Source organism: Coptis chinensis, chromosome 3 (genome assembly GCF_015680905.1).
Source record: "Coptis chinensis isolate HL-2020 chromosome 3, ASM1568090v1, whole genome shotgun sequence".
Lineage (NCBI taxonomy): Eukaryota > Viridiplantae > Streptophyta > Magnoliopsida > Ranunculales > Ranunculaceae > Coptis > Coptis chinensis.
Window position 1 is genome coordinate 112,552,135 of NC_141458.1, and position 22,418 is coordinate 112,574,552.

At 40.0% G+C, this 22,418-nt stretch overlaps 1 pseudogene; it reads left to right on the forward strand.

Moving 5' to 3' along the window:
• Window positions 1–21,002: 21,002 nt before the first annotated feature.
• Window positions 21,003–22,346, forward strand: LOC147513065 (pentatricopeptide repeat-containing protein At3g62890 pseudogene; annotated as a pseudogene).
• The last annotated feature ends 72 nt before the right edge of the window (window positions 22,347–22,418 follow it).

Consider the following 22,418-nt stretch of genomic DNA (forward strand, 5'->3'; position numbering starts at 1 on the left):
CGGTAAAATATTTGGGTGATGATACAAGAGGTTTGGGGCTCGAACCCCGCAAGCATCAAATAGTTACTGATCTCATTTAAAGCAGGTTTGCCAATAAAAAAAAATACAACTTCAAATAAAAAATGTTATAACTAAAAATCATCAGCTTCATATTCTTCATTTTCGTTCATCATAAATGGATTGGGATAGCGTGTTCGCATACCACAAGACTAACTAACACTGCTTGTTGATCTAGAAGAAGAAAACGATCCAAACTACTGAGAATGAGAGTTTGGAATGTATGGACTATGAGGGGTTGGAATGTATGGACTAGGAGATGTTGGAAAATTTGGAGAATGAGGAACATAAAGAGCAGCATGAATACCTTGTTCTCGTTCAACCCACTTATGATAGATAGTTGTTTGTTTGGCTTCCCAAAATATAAGTTGAATATCGCTAAACTTGTGTCACGCCCCGAGACCCATCACACATCCCGAGGACGTGGAAAGAATCTCGAGGCAGACACCTATCCCGATTCTACCGAAATTTCGGCAGAGTTTCCTTTGTTTGATCGACATTCGTAAACCCTAAAACCTGTCATAAACCTGTCATAACTTTGTCATAAAACCGGAAATCCTAACTACAACCTTCCAACAACATCAAATCCCATCCACCAACTATGTAAGTATAACTGCTACTTAAATACATCAAATATTACATCAAAATGGCCTAGCTCACCATATATACAACCAAATGAACTAGCCTCTTACTATACAACCAAAAGAAAATAGCTATGCTCATTATATACAAAGGCAAAAGAATAACCTAGCTTATCTCTATCACCCAAAATATAAACTTGACTCGTCTCTCGTCAAGCGTAAAGGGAATCCTCCCAAATCCCCATAACCCTCATCGCTAGGGTTAGGAAAAGCCTCCTCTGCAACTGGCTCGTCTGAAATGTTAAGTAGGATGAGCAAACAACTATGCCCATGTAAAGTCCTGAATTATTATTAAGGGTATTTTCGTAAATTTCCTATTAAATCTAGGGTCGTGTATGTAAATTGGTCGTCGGGTTTATATTCCGAACGTACGTAACTTACTGAAACTTAACTCCGACTCATAAGTCACGTTAGGTAAAGCGACCCATATATGCAAAATTTGATAAAATGCGGTTAGCGGTTATCTGGCGTCGCACGAAGAGTTACCGGTTCTGTGAGAGTGGGTTATTGTTATAGCCTGCGGAGAGATAGAATATAGAAGATTAAATTTAGCGGGATGAGCCGGAAAAATAATTACGACGCGACGTCAAACGAGTGGTGGTTAAAGCGATTAGGACCTTAAGTCCAATTGGAATCGATCGGGCTTGGGCCCAAAATATCGGCCGAAATCGAAAATAGAAAAAAAACCGCACGAAACCAACAGTAAAACGAAAATCGCGAAATCCAAATCGCACCTTCTTCCCCAATTCGACAGTAACAAAAACCTAGGAGAGAGAAACCAAAAATTCTCTCAATTCACCTCGATCCAAACCTCAAATCTTCACCCTCAAGCCTTAGAAACCTTAAACCCAAATGTGAGGATTCGAAATTTGTGGGAATCGCGCCGTATCAAGGTAAAAGGTGAGTGCGATTTCGTATATATGTGCTGATTTGATTTAAATTGTTGATGGAATTGATATCTCGATTTTAATTGAGTGTATTGGGGGTGTTGAAGGTCGGCAAAAGATGCCGACGATGGGAGTGGAGGAAACAGATTGGTGTAGCCGAAAATTCTTGAGGTCGTCGGGTTTTCGCGAAAAGGTTAGTGAATTTCGCATACAAATTGATAGTGTAAACTCGATTTCGAGTTAATTAGTGGTATTGGTTGAAAGATATTTGAATGGGTTGGTGGTACATTTCGGCAGTAGCTCGGTTTGGAGAAGGAGAGCTGCAATTTTGGTGGAGCCGCGAGCTAGGAGCGATTGTTGCTTGCTGACTCGGTAAGAATTTGATTATTCATTACAATTTCAAGAGATTTATGTCGAATTATAACTGTATAAGAGTTGATTAAGTAATGATCGAGGGATAAGGAACACCCACCGATTTTATTAATAGAATTAATGTTAATTGAGAAGTGGAGAATGGGTTGTAGTTGAAATTTGGACTGGGAATTGGGATAGAATAGGATTGGCGTCGATATGAGGACCTGCCATGGCGAAACAGTCAGAAACCGCCGAGTTACAAAGGGTTTAAATGGCCCAGTAGCTCTGCTAATCGGTAGTTAGATAAAAAATTTACCCGAAAACCAAATCAGTAGTGTCGAGATTCTTTCGACTTACGTTATATAAGAATTCTCGTTCGTTTGATAACTTCTAATGGTCGACGATATATATGATGATGTGTAGGAGTAAATCTGAGGGATTTGGTTAAGCGGGCTCGATTAGGTTAAGTGGGCTTGAGGAGAACGGAGCTTGCTAAGGTAGGAACCTACATCCCAATATATAGTCTGCTTATTTTCATGCATGATTTGAATTGATCAAATCGGAAATAGATAGTTTGTGTATCAACCATGCATGTATATATGATATTCATGTTTGGCATTGTATTTCCTCGCTATAAACTATATATATAGATAGCTTTCGCGTGAAATGGATTTTCTGTAAAATCGGGGTAGAGAGGGATTGTTTTCTTTGTTAAAAGTGAAAAACTGGTTTTGGGGAAAGGTTCGCGTCTCTTGTCTCAGTAAGGAGACAGAGAGATGGATTTTGTAATGCGGGGAAGGATTTCCCGGTTGTTTGTAATTAGGTGCGAGGTTCTGGATTTTTCCCGGAATGGTTGTTATTATTTACGATGATTCGCCGTTTGGGAATCATCGGTTGTTATTTACTATGACTGGCCCGTTTGGGAGTCATAGGTTGTTCTCCGATTTCGGAAATCCATGAACTCACACCTATATAATCAACAGTTTTAAAAAGAAAAACTAGATATGTAACTAGAGTATTTGAAAATAATCGGTAATCAGTATATATATATATAGATATTACTATGTTTATCACGAGGAGATTTAGAAAAGGAACTGGAATTCTATAAAGAAGGAACTGTTGTCGATTTCGAGACGGCAGTTCATTTCTAGATTCCAACTGTGGTGTACACCTTTCGAGGTGGTGGGCCACCTTTAAAGGGATGCATCACTGGATGTAGTCCGGGAATTCCTTTTCTACTTTTCTAGATAACCATGCTTGTAGTGTCACGCTGTATGGTGATTAGCTTGAGTGGGGTTACATGTTACCTCGATGAGGTTTAGACGCGAGGAGTGAGAGTTTAGTCCACTCCTGGATGTGTGTCAGGATCCTGAGCAGTCTGCAGTCGTCGAACGGTTGACCACCGTAAGTTAGGTGACAGCCCGTATGGGGGTCGTGGTCACAGGGCCCACCTGAGCCCTAAAAGCTTTGGGGATTTTGTGTGTACGAACACAACAACGGCATTTCAGCTCCCTGCCGGTAAAATCAGGAAAACAACGGTGCATGGTTCACACTGGGAAGTACTGAACCGAGATTGCCCGTGGATCGGGCCGAAAAGTACCGCATTCCCTCACCATTCTAATAGGATGCAGCGGCCACAGTAGTTGTATGCTGATTGTGAAAACTATATTTTGTATATCAATGAAGCATGCCGATATGATTTATGCTAGTTAGTGATGTATATATACATAGTCACAATATTTGAATACTATTATAGAAACCCTGCATGTTTTAAATGTTTTCTATAAGTAGCTATTTATTAGTTATGTGCGTTTCTACTGGGCATAGTTGTTTGCTCATCCTACTTAACATTTCAGACGAGCCAGTTGCGGAGGAGGGTTTCCCTAACCCTAGTGATGACGGGTATGGTGATTTGGGAGGATTCCCTTATGCTTGACGAGAGACAGAGTCAAGCTTACATTTTGGGGCTGTATAGAGATAATCTAGGTTATTCTTTTGCTGTAGATAATGAGCATAACTCTTTTCTTTGGATGTATAGAGATAGTTCCTTCTTTTGTTGTATATATATAGAGCTCCGCTCATTTTGATGTAAAATTTGATGTATTTAAGTAGCAGTTACACTTACATAGTTGGTGGATGGGATGTGATGTTGTTTAGAAGGTTGGGTTGTATATATATGGTTGTTGGAAGGGTATTATGAAGTGGAATGGTTATGACAGTTTATGATAGGTTATGACAGTTTTAGGGTTTACTTAACGCCGATCAAACAAAGGAAACTCGGCAAATTTCGGTAGAATCGGGATAGGTGTCGGCCTCGAGATTCATTCCACGCCCCTGGATGTGTGTTGGGTCTCGGGGTGTGACAAAACGTGGTATCAGAGCGTCCACTATTAGATCCGTCTGGGAGCTGTAGTGGGGACTTCGATCACACGGCGTGTTGGGAGAAGTTTTAAAAAAAAACCCGATAAACCCTAGATACATTACCCCTAGTAGAGTAATGCGTTAAAGCGTTAAAGACTAGTTTAGCAATGTCGAGACGTCGCACGGGGAGTTGTTTTGTCACAGCGGAGAGCGTGGACACGTGTCGGAAAAATTTGATGAATCGGACACCATTAGGTCGGAGTGAATTTTCATTTCGAGGTGCGGGGCACGACTGCTTCTTCGCCCTTTACCCGAAACGACTGAGCGCGCCATTTCTTGAAATTCTACTCGCGCTCATTCTATGCATGTGAGTTCCATAGGGCTCTACCTGCGCCTCTTGCATAATTTTGAGAAATTCTCTCTCATTTATCATGCACTGAATTGGCTCCGTGTATATGTGCAGAATAGTTACCATGGATCCGGAAGGTACTAGTGGTGATGATACTACGGATCGTAGTCGGGAGGACCGAATGGATAGGCTCCTCGCTGTGATGAATCAAATGGCTCAAGCACAGAATGAAATGAGAGCTGAGATCGAAAGTTTGAGGGCTAGTCGGAACGAGCCCCAACCTCTTCTAGCATCCGCTGTTATTCCACCTGGTGTAACACCAGAGGTAGCATCCCCAACCACAGTGAGAGTTGAGGAGTTCAGCCACCCGATTACAAAGTCAAAGTCATCAGTTTTTTCGCTTGCAAATTTCATCAGGTTACGTCCACCTGAATTTGTGGGGTCTTCTGAGGTTAAAGTAGCCGAAGACTGGTTGCTAGACTCTATGATGTGTACTGATGTGGAACGGGTCACTTTGGCTGCCTTCATGCTTAGAGGTGAAGCCAAACACTGGTGGATTAGTGTAAAGGATGTGGAGACGTTTCCTATGAGTTGGGCTAAGTTTGAGGAACTCTTCCTTTTGAGGTATGTCACCGAGGCGGCGAGAGATAAGAAGCGAATGGAATTCCTCAAGTTAGAACAAGGAAACATGACCGTGGGATAGTATGAAGAGAGATTCACTGTTCTTTCACGATACGGGAAGGAGATGATTTCCACGGAAAAAGCTAAGGCTCGGAAATTCATTGACGGTTTGAAACCGTATATGCAGAGCAAGATGTCGGTCCTTCAGATCGATACTTATGCTGAGGCTGTGAGAAGAGCTCAAGGAATTGAAAGAGTTGATGATCAGTTATTGCTACAGAGGCAAGAGGTTGGAAGGGTAAGGCAGCCGACAGTTCAGGGTAGGCAGGATACGGGAAAGAGACAGGTCTACCAAGGCAGTGGTTCAGGGTCGCAACAGATGTATAGGCCGGTCATCCAGCAGGCACAACAGTGGAGGGCACCAGCTGTACATAGGGGTTTGAATGTGGTTAGGCCAAAGACAGAGTCTACCAATTCATGGACCGATGAGTGGATCACGAGCCCACCGAGGGTACCTCGCCCTTCTCGCACTGCAGCACAAGACAGAGATTTGAGGCCTCGTGGTCGAGAGCTAGATTGCAATCTGTAATACCACAGAGTACACACGGGGAGAGAGAGAGTGTGGTTTGCTATGGTTTCGCGTGTGAAAGCCGGGCATATCAAGCGGTTTTGTCCCAAGTCCACTTCGAGGGTGGAACAGAGACCACAAGTGCCAAGGTGTATTATCTAGTGCCGAGGAAGAAGTTGTGGATCCCGTGATCCGGCCCAAGAGGAAGCCATGGTATATAATGCTATGGGGGCAGATATATCGCCACCGATCAAGTGGTTGAAGGTATGATATGTCCGTTTTACTCATAAGGTGCATGTCTTGTTTGATCTGGTGCTACTCATTCCTTCATTTCTAAAACTATGGTGGAAATTCTTGGGTTGGATGTAGTTAATACGGGAGGAAGCTCATTTTATCTACTCCTCTAGGAAAGAAAACTATGTTCTTTGAAGTTTGTCACCATCAGGTGATAAAGATAGGTGATAGGGAGATGATAGTCGATCTAACGGTGATGGACCTAAAGGATTTCGATGTCATCGTAGGGATGGATTTGTTAGGGAAGCATCATGCCCATGTAGATTGTTTTGCCAAGACAGTGACGCTTTAGAAGCAAACGGACACCGAGGTTGTGTTTGAGGGGATTAGAAATACGGTATCACGAGTGGTGAAGGCCAAGTCTGACTTCAAGTATGATAGATACGGATTGTTAGTTGGTCTTAGTCTCCAAGGGCCGAAGTTCGAATCTTCTGAGCTTGTTCCTGTAGTTAGTGAGTTTGGCGGCAGTTGTTCCCTGATGCATTGCCGGATTGCCTCCGGGCGTGAGATAGATTTTGTAATAGATCTAATGCCGAACGCGTCCTATATTTCGATGATTCCTTATCGAATGGCTCCTCCGAAATGAGAGAACTCAAGTCCCAATTAGATGAATTGAAAAGATTGGGGTTTATAAGTGGAAAGTCACCACCTTGGGAGCACCGGTGTTATTTGTGAAGAAGAAGGATGGGTCATTTCGGCCATGTGTGGATTATCTAATTTGAATAATGTGACTATCAAGAACAAATATCCACCTTGCCCAGGATTAATGACCCATTCGATCGGTTAAGGGGTGCCAAGTATTTCTCAAGATAGATCTCGCAACGGCTACCATCGATGAGAATTCGAGAAGAAGAAGATATAAGAAAACGACGACACTGCGGCTAGGGCATTTTGAGTTTTGGTGTTACCATTTGATTGACCAATGCCCGCTGCATTTATGGATCTCATGCACCGAAAGTGATGTGGAAATACCTAGATCAATTTGTTATCGATTCATAGATGACATCTTGATTTATTCCAAGACTAGGGCGGAACACAAGGAACACTTGAGGATTGTCTTCCAAACATTAGTTGATCATCACTTTATGCCAAGTTAAAAGAAGTGTGAGTTTCCGTTGAATGAAATGAGGTTCTTAGGGCATGTGTATCGGAGAATGGAATCAAAGTTGATCGCTCAAAGATAGAAAGTGTGAATAATTGGTCGAGACCGACGCGTCGATGACGAAATCGAAGTTTCTTGGGATTGGCAGGTTATTACCGTCGTTTTGTAGAAGGATTCTCTAGCATAGCGTCGTCCTTAACTAGATTGACACAGAAGGATGTGAAGTTTGAATGGACGGAGGCATGCGAGAAAGCTTTCCAAGAGCTAAAGACGCGATTGATAACAGCACCAGTTTTGACTATTCCAGATCCGGAGAAGAGTTATGTGATTTATACTGATGCCTCTAACACCGGGTTAGGATGTGTCTTAATGCAAGAAGGCCAAGTGATAGCGTATGCGTCTAGACAATTGAATGCCCATGAGAAGAATTATCCTACTCATGACTTGGAGTTAGCGGCGATCATTCATGCTCTAAAGATATGGAGGCATTATGTGTATGGTGAGAAGTTTGAGATATTCTCGATCACAAAGAGTCTCAAGTACTTGTTCTCGCAGAAAAGATTTGAATATGAGGCAGAGGAGATGGGTTGAGTACATGGAGGACTATACATTCACATTGCAATACCATCCGGTAAAGCAAAATGTAGTGGCCGATGCATTGAGTAGGAAGCGAGAACATGTTTGTGCTTTCGGATGATGATGAAGGAGTGGCAATTGGCCGGAGTTTGTCGCTTCTTATGGTTTTGAAATCACGGAAATGGAAGTGGAGATTCTAAGAAGTGCTGTTATTCTATACGGATGACGATGTGGCGTAAAACACCTTGGTTCAGAGATTGTGGATGCTCCGAATACATCGAGGGATGGACCTAGGTACCAAGGATATGTGAATAATGCCGAGGATGTTGATTGGGAAAAATCCGGAGACGGAAGCATCGATTCGTGAGGAAGAATTTGGGTACCTTTTGATCACTCCTTGGAATAGTATCTTGAAGGAGGCACATAGATCGAAGTATACCATTCATCCCGGTGGTACCAAAATGTACGAGATCCAAGGCGTGCCGGTTTTGGTGGCGGGCATGAAGCGACACATTGCGAAATATGTTAAGAAGTGTGCCACATGCCAACAGTGAAAGTCGAACACCATAGACCACCCGGTCTTCTTAAACCTCCTCCGAGATTCGAATGGAAGTGGGAGAATATAACCATGGATTTTGTATCCGGGTTACCAAGGACCAAATGAGGGAATGGATTCTATATGGGTCATTGTTGATAGATGACCCAAGTCCGCCCATTTCATACCTGTTAAGACTACTTTACTCGCTGAAAAGCTAAGTAGAATTTACATGTCGAGATACCGAGGTTGCATGGGGCACCATTATCGATAATTTCGGATAGAGGTACTCAATTTACCGGTTCATTTTGGAGAAGTCTTCAAAGGAATTGGGGACCAAACTGAAATTCAAGACAAAGATTTCATCCATGAAACCGATGGGCAATCGGAAAGAGTCATCCAAATCATAGAGGATATGCTTCGGGCTTGCGTGTTTGATTTTTGGGGGTAGTTGGAAGACTCATTTGGCATTGGCTGAGTTTGCTTTACAATAACGATTACCAATCTAGTATTGGTATGGCTCCGCTTTGAAGCGTTGTATGGCGGACCTTGCGTAACACCTCCGTTGGATGAAAACCGAGATAGTATTATGTTGGGGCCGAGATGGTTAGTGACACCACCGAGAAGATCATAGTGATACGGAATCGGTTGCTCACGCCCCAGTCGCCGAAAAGTTATGCGGATAAAGTAGACGCCCCTTGGAATTTTATGAAGGTGACAGTGGTATTTCGAAAGTATCTCCGGAAGAAGGGCATTCAGAGGTTCGAATGAAAAAGGAAACTTGCACCTAGATATGTGGGACCATTCCTCGATTATTCGAAGATCTCTCGAGCTAGCTTATAAGCTCGAGCTACCGAGAAAGGCTATCACGTGTCCATAACGTGTTCCATATCTCGATGCGACAATTAAGTATGAGCCGGATCCACTACATATTGTTGATTTGGAATCGTTGGAGTTGGAAGAAGACATTACCTATCCGGAAGGGCAGTTCAGATCCTAGATGCGATAGAGAAGAGACTAAGGTCCAAGGTCATTCCGTTGGTAAAGGTCTTGTGGAGAAATCACAATGTAGAGGAAGCAACCTGGGAGAAAGAAGCCGATATGAGGCGACAATATCCAGAATTGTTCGAAAGCAATAAGGTATGATTTAATTTCGAGGATCTAAATTTTCTTTAAGGAGGGTAGGATGTAAAGTCCTGAATTATTATTAAGGGTATTTTCGTAAATTTCCTATTAAATCTAGGGTCGTGTATGTAAATTGGTCGTCGGGTTTACATTCCGAACGTACGTAACTTACTGAAACTTAACTCCGACTCATAAGTCACGTTAGGTAAGCGACCCATATGCAAAAATTTGATAAAATGCCGGTTAGCGGTTGTGCGTCGTCGGCACGCACGAAGTTACCGTTCTTTACGCCAGGTGGGTTATTGTTATAGCATCGCGGAGAGATAGAATATAGAAGATTAAATTTAGCGGGATGAGCCGAAAAATAATTACGACGACGTCAAACGAAAGTGGTGGTTAAGGCTTATTAGGACCTTAAGTCCAATTGGAATCGATCGGGCTTGGGCCCAAAAATATCGGCGAAATCGAAAATAGAAAAAAAAACCGCATCCAAAACCAACAATTAAAACGAAAATCGCGAAATCCAAATCGCGACCTTCTTCCCCAATTCGACAAGAACAAAACCTAGGAGAGAGAAACCAAAATTCTCTCAATTCACCTCGATCCAAACCTCAAATCTTCACCCTCAAGCCTTAGAAACCTTAAACCCAAATGTGAGGATTCGAATTTGTGGGAATCGCTACCGATATCAAGGTAAAAAGGTGAGCGATTTCAGATATATATATGTGCTGATTTGATTTAAATTGTTGATGGAATTGATATCTCGATTTTAATTGAGTGTATTGGGGGTGTTGAAGGTCGGCAAGAGTGATTGGACGAAGCTGGAGTGGAGTGAAACGATGGTGTAGCCGAAAATTCTTGGAGCGCTCGGGTTTTTTGCGAAAGGTTAGTGAATTTCGTGATACAAATTGATAGTGTAAACTCGATTTCGAAGTTAATTAGTGGTATTGGTTGAAAGATATTTGAATGGGTTGGTGGTACATTTTCGGCAAAGAGCTTCGGTTTGGAGAAGGAGAGTGCAATTTTGGTGGAGCCTTTTGAGCTAGGAAGCGATTGTTGCTTATCGACTTCGGTAAGAATTTGATTATTCATTACAATTTCAAAGAGATTTATGTCGAATTATAACCGTATAAGAGTTGATTAAGTAATGATCGAGGGATAAGGAACACCCACCGATTTTATTAATAGAATTAATGTTAATCGAGAAGTGGAGAATGGGTTGTAGTTGAAATTTGGATGGGAATGGGATAGAATAGGATTGGCGCCGATATGAGGACGCCATGGCCTAAACAGCCGTAGAAACCGTCGAGTTACAGCGATTAAAATGGGCTCAGAGCTCGCTAATCCGGAAGTTAGATAAAAATTTACCCGAAACCAAATTAAGTAGTGTCGAGATTCTTCTCGACTTACGTTATATAAGAATTCTCGTTAGTTTGATAACTTCTAATGGTCGACGATATATATATGATGTGTAGGAGTAAATACGAGGGATTTGGTTAAGCGGGCTCGATTCGGGTTAAGTGGGCTTGAGGAGAACGGAGCTTGCTAAGGTAGGAACCTACATCCCAATATATAGTCCGCTTATTTTCATGCATGATTTGAATTGATCAAATCGAAATAGATAGTTTGTGTATCAACCATGCATGTATATATGATATTCATGTTTGGCATTGTATTTCCTCGCCTATAAACTATATATATAGATAGCTTTTCGGCGTGAAATGGATTTTCTGTAAAATCGGGTAGAGAGGGATTGTTTTCTTTGTTAAAAGTGAAAAACCGGTTTGGGGAAAGGTTCGCGTCTCTTTGTCTTAGTAAGGAGACAGAGATGGATTTTGTAATGCGGGGGAAGGATTTCCCGGTTGTTTGTAATTAGGTGCGAGGTTCTGGATTTTTCCCGGAATGGTTGTTGTTATTTACGATGATTCGCCGTTTGGGAATCATCGGTTGTTATTTACTATGACTGGCCCGTTTGGGAGTCATAGGTTGTTCTACTCGATTTCGGGAAATCCATGAACTCACACCTATATAATCAACAGTTTTAAAAGAAAAACTAGATATGTAACTAGAGTATTTGAAAATAATCGGTAATACGAGTATATATATATATAGATATTACTATGTTTATCACGAGGAGATTTAGAAAAGGAACTGTGAATTCCTATAAAGAAGGAACTGTTGTCGATTCGAGGAGACTAGCTCGGCTTCTAGGATTCCAACTGTGGTGTACACCTTTCGAGGTGGTGGGCCACCTTTAAAGGGATGCATCACTGGATGTAGTCCGGGAATTCCTTTTCTACTTTTCTAGATAACCATGCTTGTAGTGTCACGCTGTATGGTGATTAGCTTGAGTGGGGTTACATGTTACCTCGATGAGGTTTTAGGCGATGAGTGAGAGTTTAGTCCCTCCCTGGATGTGTGTCGATCCCGGCGGTCTGCAAGTCGTCGAACGGTTGACCACCGTAAGTTAGGTGACAAACCGTATGGGGTCGGGGTCACAGGCCCACCGAGCCCTAAAAGCTTTGGGGATTTTGTGTGTATCGAACACAACAACGGCATTTCAGCTCCCGCCGTAAAATCGGGGAAAACAACGGTGCATGGTTCACACCGGGAAGATTGAACCGAGATTGCCGCGGATCGGCCGAAGTACCACCGTGACCCTCACCATTCTAATAGGATGCCCGCCACAATAGTTGTATATGATGATTGTGAAAACTATATTTTGTATATCAATGAAGCATGCCGATATGATTTATGCTAGTTAGCGATGTATATATACATAGTCACAATATTTGAATACTATTATAGAAACCCTGCATGTTTTAAATGTTTTCTATAAGTAGCTATTTATTAGTTATGTGCGTTTCTACTGGGCATAGTTGTTTGCTCATCCTACTTAACATTTCAGACGAGCCAGTTGCGGAGGAGGGTTTCCCTAACCCTAGTGATGACGGGTATGGTGATTTGGGAGGATTCCCTTATGCTTGACGAGAGACAGAGTCAAGCTTACATTTTGGGTCAGATAGAGATAATCTAGGTTATTCTTTTCTTTGTAGATAATGAGCATAACTCTTTTCTTTGGATGTATAGAGATAGTTCCTTCTTTTGTTATATATATATAGAACAGGCTCATTTTGATGTAAAATTTGATGTATTTAAGTAGCAGATTACACTTACATAGTTGGTGGATGGGATGTGATGTTGTTTAGAAGGTTGGGTTGTATATATATGGTTGTTGGAAGGGTATTATGAAGTGTCGAAGGTTATGAGCCGAGGGTTTATGACAAGGTTATGACAGTTTTTAGAGTTTACTTAACGCCGATCAAACAAAGGAAACTCTGCGAAATTTCGGTAGAATCGGGATAGGTGTCGGCCTCGAGATTCATTCCACGCCCGGGATGTGTGTTGGGTCTCGGGGTGACATCCCAAGAGAAACATACATAACCAATACATATTCTACTTATAGAAATCATTTGAAACATGCGGTTTTTATACTACGAATCAAAATAATTTGACTATATACATACATCACTAGCTAGCATAAATCATATCGGCATGCTTCTTTAATATTCAAATATATCTTTCACAACCATCACACAACTATTGGCGGCGTGCATCCTATTAGAATGGTGAGGGACGACGGTAATTTTCAGCCCAATCCACAGCAATCTCGGATTTCAAGATTCCCGGTGTGAACCATGCACCGTTGTTTTTCTGATTTTACCGGCAGGGAGCTGAAATGCCGTTGTTGTGTTCATACACACAAAATCCCCAAAGCTTTTAGGGCTCAGGTGGGCCCTGTGACCACGACCCCCATACGGGCTGTCACCTAACTTACGGTGGTCAACCGTTCGACGACTACAGACTGCTCAGGATCCTGACACACATCCAGGAGTGGACTAAACTCTCACTCCTCGCGTCTAAACCTCATCGAGGTAACATGTAACCCCACACAAGCTAATCACCATACAACGTGACACGTACAAGCATGATTATCTAGAAAAGTAGAAAAGGAATTCCCGGACTACATCCAGTGATGCATCCCTTTAAAGGTGGCCCACCACCTCGAAAGGTGTACACCATGATTGGAATCCTAGAGTTTAACCGCCTCCTGAAATGCGACAACAGTTCCTTCTTTATAGAATTCACAATTCCTTTTCTAAATCCCTCGTGATAAACATAATAATATCTATATATATATACTCATATTACCGATTATTTTCAAATACTCTAGTTACCTATGTAGTTTTCTTTTAAAACTGTTGATTATGTAGGTGTGAGTTCCTGGATTTCCCATCCTCGAAGTAGAACAACCTATGACTCCCAAACGGGTCAGTCATAGTAAATAACAACCGATGATTCCCAAACGGCTTAATCATCATAAATAACAACACCCATTCAGGAAAAATCCGAACCTCGCAAATTTAATTATAAAACAACCGGGTAATCCTTACCGCATTTAAAAATCCCATCTCTGTCTCCTCCATCGAGACAAAGAGACGCGAACCTTTCCCAAAACCAGTTTTTCACTTTTAACAAAGAAACAATCCCTCACTACCCCGATTTTACCGAAAACCCATTTCACACGAAAGCTATCTATATATATAGTTTATAGCGAGGAAATACAATGCAAAACATGAATATCATATATACATGCATGGTTGATACACAAACTATCTAATTCCAATTTAAACAATTCAAATCATGCATGAAAATAAGCAGACTATATATTGGGATGTAGGTTCCTACCTTAGCAAGCTCCGTTCTCCTCAATCCCACTTAACCGGATCAAGCTCGCTTAACCGAATCAACTCGAATTCACTCCTATAATAACATATACATATACGTCGGTTGTTAGAATTGCTCGAACAACGAGAAATCATTATCTAGCGTAAGCCGAGAAGAAATTCTCAACGTTAAGAATTGGGTTTCGGATAATTTTTCATTTAACTACCGTTAACAGAGCTACAGGCCATTTCTGGCACTGTTACTCGGACAGGGCTCTGTAGTCATTTACAGCCACTGTAGGACCGCACGTCAACGCCAATCATATCTATCAATCCTACTAACTATTACGATTTTTCCCAACTCCCACTACAACAAATTCCACTCTTCAATTCACATTTAATCCAATAATACTAGTGGGTGTTCTTTCTCACTCACTCGATACTCGACGTGCTCTTAAACAAGTGTGAACTAGCATCAATGCTCTAAAATAGATTGAATATTAAAAATTCTTACCGAGTCAGCAGCAAAATCGCTCCTAGCTTGCTGCTCCACCGATATCGCTCAACTCACTCCTCTCCAAACCAGCTACTGCCGACATTCAACAACCAATTCCAATTATTATTATCATTTTTTCTTTCCAATACCACTAATGAACTCGAAATCGAGTTTACACTATCGATTTGTAGGCGAAATTCACTAACCTTTCGCGAGAACCCGACGCACTCCAAGAATTTTCGGCTCCACCACTGTTTCCCTCCACTTTAGCTCCTCCAACTACCACTGCCGACCTTCAACACCCCTAATACAATCCATTTCAGCATCACGCCCTCAAGAAATCGAAATTGAAGCTAACTATTAATTGAAACGAATTCAAACTTACCTTTCGCGGAACTACGCTGAAATTCAACTCAATTTTCGAAGCTGTACACTTGGTTTTATAGTTTCTAAGGATTGGGTGTTCTAATTCTTGGTTTGAATTGATTGGAGAGGAACTAACCCAACTGCCGTCGCGATTTGGCTTCGGTATGCTCGAATTTCCAAGAGATTTTGAATTCTCTCACTTCAGTTTAGTGTTCCTAGTGATTGGGGGTTTAAATTTTTGGGTGGAATCGGTTGAATTTGGGCGATTTGAGATTTCTCTCTCCTAGGGTTTGAGAGATGCGAATTGGGGAAGATGGGTGCGATTTGGATTTCGCGATTTCTGTTTTTCTATTTTTGGGCCGCGATATATTTAGGCCCAAGCCCAATATATCCTACTTAGATTTAACGTCCTACTTAGACTCCTAACCACTAACGAATTTGACGTCGCGCCGTAATTATTTTTCCGGCTCATCCCGCTAAATTTAATCTTCTATATTCTATCTCACCGCATGCTATAATGATGACCCAATCATGCGTGTAAGCTGTTAACTCGTGCCAGCGTCGCACGCAGAAAACCGCTAACCGCCATTTTTGGTCAAATTTTCGCCTATGGTCGCTTACCTAACGTGACTTATGAGTCGGAGTTAAGTTCCAGTAAGTTATGTATGGGTGAAAAATAAACCCGACGACCAATTTACAGAACGGCCCTAGAGTTGATATGAAATTTACAAAAATACCCTTAATAATAATTCAGGACTTTACAACTTGCTTAGATAAAGCATCATGATATCTGGTTCTTTTTGTGTTTCAAGTCTTAATCTTTCATCTTCTTTATCTTTTTTTTATCGAGAGAAATATTTATTGTTTTAGGTTTGTTTGTTCTTGCAAATATTTTGCAGCTATAAGTTGATTGTCTCTGACCTCCTCCAGAATGTGTGTCATTTGGTGTGTTCAACTTTAACATCTTTTTTTCTTAAACTTCATTTTCTTTGGGCCTTTTTCTAAACCGGACACTTTACTTGATGGTTGACTTTTTTCATCATCTAACGAAATATATTGTTAGCGGTTGATCCACTATTGACTCTACCACTAACATCACTACAGAAGTGGTTTTATGTTTTTTTTGAACCACTATAATTTCTAGTTTGATTTTGGACTTACAATTAAAACTCAATAACAATGCTCAAATTTAAATGGTTCATTTACAACAATTAAATAAATAGTACGAGCTAATGGCATTATATCATCCACATTAGTACCACTAACATTCATTTTTGATTGTTGATCATAATAGCCTTAAAATAAACTTGCCGCATGTTGGATTTGGTGAAAACAAGCTTGAACCGATCTACCAATTTGTGGTTGGCCTACATATATAAGCAAGTTGGCTCATACGCTTGTTCAGTTATTCAACAATTTTGTAAAAAAAAACAAATCTATTTTGCTTCGTTCCAACAACTGCATCTTCTGAAATAAAAATTCAACTATGACATAAAATTTTATCTTCTACGATTGTGAAATTTTTTGAACGACCTTGGACATAGGTATGTTGGCTATTTTATTGGCTTTGGTTTTTGCTATATCTACCATCCTTATTTTCTCTATTTTTAGACCTTTGTGAAGATATTTTGTTGAAGAATAAAAGAAAAAATATGGAGAAAAAAAAAATAATAAATTGGTGAAAATTGACTGAGGCACTAATCCAGTCCAATTTGTGGGATGAAAATACTTGTCCTGTCCGACTTGCTACTAAAATTGTCAATATTTTGGTTGTGAATTTAATAATTGTTGAGATCATAATTCGTGATTCCGAACGAAACTCCAGAATTCCGAATATAGAGTTGAAATATTTGAAATTCTGAATGTAATAGGGTCGAAATTTAATAAATTTTGGGTTTTATATTTATCGGAATTCCGAAAATTTCGAAATCCCGAACTTTGGTTGACATAGAAATGAGATTTCAGCAGTGCGTTGGTGACTCAAATTACGATTTTTTTTTTGATAAGTGACACATTTGACTTATTTCTCTTAATTTGCGTTCCAAAAATGAATTTACCATCCCAAGACAAATAGCATCTTTCTAGTGAGATATGCAGGCTTTAGACCTGAGGTTGTCCAACTGCAACTCTCTAAATGAGTTGCTTACTCTTTGTTTTTAGATCAGAATGAGTTGGTTAATTTGCAGGGCATTCCCCAGCCATTTGATTGCTTTTTTGTGTGTGTGTTGGGGGGGGGAACACGTCAAAAAGCTATTTCATGGTTTTATCACTTTATGATGTCATTAACTTGTAATATATTGGTTGTGTAGTTTTATCTTTTTGGGTTTAGAAATTGAAAATTGCTAAGATCTCTTTGCCGAACATGCTTTACATTAAGTAAAAAATCAAAAGGAATTTTAAGCTTGATAGCTTTTGGCTTTTCCATAGTTGCCAAACGGCCTCTTGGTTCGCGAAATCTAGGCTACCTATAAAGCTGGAACAAATGGGGTCATAAAGTATGGCTGATTGTCTCAACCATTGGCTTATTATTACTAATATTACCACTGTCTCTCTCTAGTCTTGTAGTTTCTCAGTTCCCCAGTTTTCGAGTCTGCAACATGACAAAACAAAGACGGTGACTTTTCTCAAATCTCGGCGAAAAACTGTATAATAGGTCTGCGAACTAGGGTATAAACGTGACCGTTTTGGTATTGAAATGACAGGAGTGGATGTGGGTTTTAATGGAAATGTCCAAATCACCCAACAACCGTATCTCTTTACAAAGGACTCTTGGAGATTTTTGTAGGGAACGAATGGACGATTTACTAGGTTGACGACATAATATAATCATTTTCTGCTTTAAATGTTGGATAGGCGGATCCGCGAATAGCCAAATATGGCCATGGTCAAATTGGTCACGAGGCATGGCATGGCGCCGTGCGCGCTCAACAAAAATAGTTATCAGGCGATGTATTTTGTGCTTCAAGCTTTTTAAAGCTCACACAGGCTCATACTCAGATACTCATAGCTTTTCACAAGTGGGGGAGATATGCAGCGAAGCAGTTGTGAACTTGCAATGTTGGGGAGATTAGTTTAGTCTACTGCAGTTGTACTAAGCTATGAGCAAGATAAAGTAGAACATTTCTGGTATGTAATTATGAACTACACTTTTCACAAGTCAACTTACGTACAACTCGTATATGCTCTTAAAATTAAGAGTAAAGCTGCAAAAGCCCGTGAAGTTTACATATGGGCATATGGCCAACTTTCTTAGTTTCTTAGATTGGTAAAGAATGTACCAAATAGAGGATACACCCAGGCTTAAGATCGGCTTAAACTCCAAAAGGATCAAGATATGGATGAAATGACTGATCGACTATGTTGCACGGACGAGGACATTGACGCAGACGCAGCAATTCGGTTATATCTCAAAAATATAAGATGCGGACACAACAAAAGACGCAAAAATTAATTAATATTTATAATTTTATTTTATATAAATTGAACATTAAAAACTAAATTAAATGTATCAATATTTATAAATTCAAAATTATTAAAGATAAATAGCTACAAAATTAAGTTTAATATTTTCTAATCAAATTTTAAAAACATGTCATGAGTCTAAATAAAACAAAAAATAAAAAAATTGAGTTTTTTAATATTATTTTGATTTATTTTTTATTTTTTTGGGTCAAAATTCACGTCATGACCATATTGACTCGCGTCTAGTTTAGTTGACTACATCTTGACCGTGTTGACTGCGTCCGACGTGTGTCTGACACAGACACAGCCCATGGGTTGGTGCGTCCGTGTTTTAGAGCTGATCGACTGATTGACTCGTATATTTGTGTGTTGATAAATAGAGAAAAAAATGTGTTTGTAACTGTTGATGTATTTTAATATGTGAGTTGGTCATATGGGCCTGGTTCATTATGGTACGGCTATTATTTACTGTTGGTTATTTTTTGACTTGGTTTTTCTTATCTAGTAACAATGTTGAGTCCAATATCCACAGGTTATTAGCCTATAATACACCCATTATTGAAGGATAGACATTTACAAAAGAAAAACCAATTTCTATTTTCTTTCTCACTGAAAAAAAAAAAATGAACTGGCAGTGGATTTTTTTCTATTGCAGTTCATTGTTTTCACTTGGGTAATCCGTTAAGTTTATTGTGAGTGTGTGTAGTGCTTTTCTTCTATTGTTATCTAGTGCAGGAGTTTAATGGAAATTAGTTGATTGGACGTTGTATCATAGAGATTGCACCTTCTTTGCTGCAATTTGTTTGAGAGAAGATTCGGAGACGCGAAACAACTTTAAAAGAAAGCGACATTGTCTGCGACTTGGCCTATTGTATTGTGGGTTGGTTATGTGATTTGGAATTTATATGTATACCTAACAGTAACTTTGTATAAAGAATTGAGGATACATGAAGTGTCGAACACGGTCAACACAGAACTATAGAAGCTTAAAAAGAACAAACGAGACCTTACATGGCATGAGTTTTGGGGGAATTCCAATCCAATCATAGGACCCCTTGGATAAAAAATACGGTGGTACGTTATCGATTTCCTTATCGTAAAAGGGCAATATGTTATTTAAATCCTTTGGTGTTACGTTGATCTCGCAAACATGGTTTGAAAATTGTAAGAGTATATGCATGTAGATGAGTAAATTCGGTCAATATGTTATAATGGTGTCAAAAACTCAAAATCTCTACCCTATTAGATTGCTGAACTTTTCGAAATCTCGTAAGCCAGTGAACAATGTATTTTTTCTCTCCCAGATATTCATTGTTTAGTAACACATTCTTTCATAATTATAAGCACCTCTATCATACTTCATTATTTAGTAATACCTCTCTATACTATTGTATGTCACTTCCGTCCTATTTAATTATCCACATTTTTTTTTACAAAATAGTAACACGAAAAATGTCAAATACAATATTGATTTTTACGATTCTTGATCATTATTGTTTATGCATCAGCTTGACATTGATCTAAAATGAATGTAGACACTAGACAATGTATCATTTTATCAAAACCTTAGAAGAACCAGTAGCATCACGGATCACATACTAACACACAACGATATCTGCAATTTTACTCAATGAAGACTAAAATTGACTCCCTATTTCCAATCTAAGTTAACCAAACAGTGCTATACCTAACGACAAGCAATTAGTAATTAGATCATTATAATGGTCAGTGTACTTCCTTAGAAAGTAAGCAGTAAACAGTTAGACCCAAATACCCAATGCAGTGGTACATTGCGAATGCTAAATTTCTTCCCACCAGTCAAATTAAATTCGACACACTTTAAAACCAGTTAAATCCTAAAATATACGTACGACTGATTGACTGGTGTAACCGATTTGATTGATGGCCCTTTCCCTTGTAAGCTATTTAATGTTTGTTTCTTGGCCTCTGAATCAACACCAAACTGCCTCGGAAGAAGGTCCCGCTAAAACAAGTGACACAAACTGGCAGTAACAGATTTAACAAACGTTTGGCAGTAGAATTTTTTTTTTTCTTATTATGATATGACAAACACAACACTGCTAGAAGGAGAACAACAACAATTTTAGCCTCACTACTAAAAAATGTACCAACATGAAATACCTACGCCAAATCCATTCCCACGTACTAAAATCCCCCTCCTCCAAACTTGAAAACTCACTTACTATGTCAAATCGTTGGCTTCTGTGCACTCTCACCATCCGGCGACATAAATCACGCTCGAACCGTTTTCACTCAAATACAAAACCCGAACATATTCTCATACAATTCCATGATTCGTGGGTGTTCACAAATCCAAAACCCATCTAAAGAACCCGTTTTTATATCATAAGTTGATTAAAACGGGTTACCTGAACCCGAATAGTTACACACTTGCATTTGTACTTAAAGCTTGTGCTGTTGTGTTGGGTTTTAAAGAAGGGTGGCAGATACATTCACATGTTTTGAGATTTGGGTTGGGTTCTAGTCCATTTGTACAAACTGCATTGGTGAATTTTTATGCCAAGTGTGAAGAAATTGGGTTGGCGAGAAAATTGTTTGATGAAATACCTGAGAGGAATTTGATTGGTTGGAGTACTATGATTAGTGGGTATGCTAGAATTGGTTTGGTTAATGAGGCTTTGGGTTTGTTTAGGGAAATGCAAAAGGTTGGTATTAGACCAGATGAAGTTACTATGGTTAGTGTGATTACTGCTTGCGCGACGTCGGGTGCATTGGATTTGGGGAAATGGGTACATGCGTTTATTGATAAACATGTTATTAAAGTTGATCTTGAGCTTACTACTGCGCTTATTAATATGTATGCTAGGTGTGGGTGTATTGAGAGGTCGAAAAAACTTTTCGATGAAATGCCTGTTAAAGATACTAAGGCTTGGAGCTCAATGATTGTGGGGCTGGCTATTCATGGACTCGCGGAGGACGCGTTGGATGTTTTTGCCAAGATGCAAAAGGATAATGTCAGACCAAACCAAGTTACGTTTATTGGTGTGTTATCTGCTTGTGCTCATAGAGGTTTAGTATCTGAGGGACGAAGTTATTGGTCGATTATGATTGAGTTTGGGATAGAACCTCTAATGGAACATTATGGGTGTATGGTTGATCTACTCTGTCGAGCTGGACTTGTAGAAGAAGCATATGGTTTTGTTGAAACAATGCACATTTCACGAATTCAATAGTTTGGAGAACACTTCTCATGGGTTGCAAGAAGAAAGGGATGTTGGAGAAAGGGGAGATTGTTGCTCGTAGGCTTCTTGAACTCGAGCCGCTCAATGCCGAAAATTATGTGCTCCTGTCTAATTTGTATGCTGCAAACTCTTTGTGGGAGAAAGTGAGTTGCGTGAGGATGAAGATGAAGGAAATTGGAATCAAAACACTTCCTGGATGTAGTTCGATCGAGACTGATGGCTTTGTACATGAGTTTGTGGTTGGTGATAGGTCACACCCTGAGGAAAATGAGATAAGGAAAGTGTTACAAGACATAGCCGAGCGAGTCCGTCGAGTTGGTCATGATCCTTGGACATCAGTTGTCTTACATGATGTTGGCGATGAAGAGAAAGAAGGTGCCCTTTGCGAGCATAGTGAGCGGTTGGCTATTGCTTATGGACTACTGAAGACAAAAGCCCCAGTTGTGATCGAAAGTGGTGAAGAACTTAAGAGTTTGTCCTGATTGCCATGAGGTGACAAAGATTATCAGTAAATTGTATGAACGGGGAGATCATTGTGAGGGATCGTGTTCGCTTCCATAGATTTGTAGATGGAGTGTGTAGTTGTAAGGAGTATTGGTGATTGTTCATACTATGCTGTGAATTTTCCTGAGTTACTTTTTATTAAGTGTAATCAGGGTGAGAAGATGTGCTG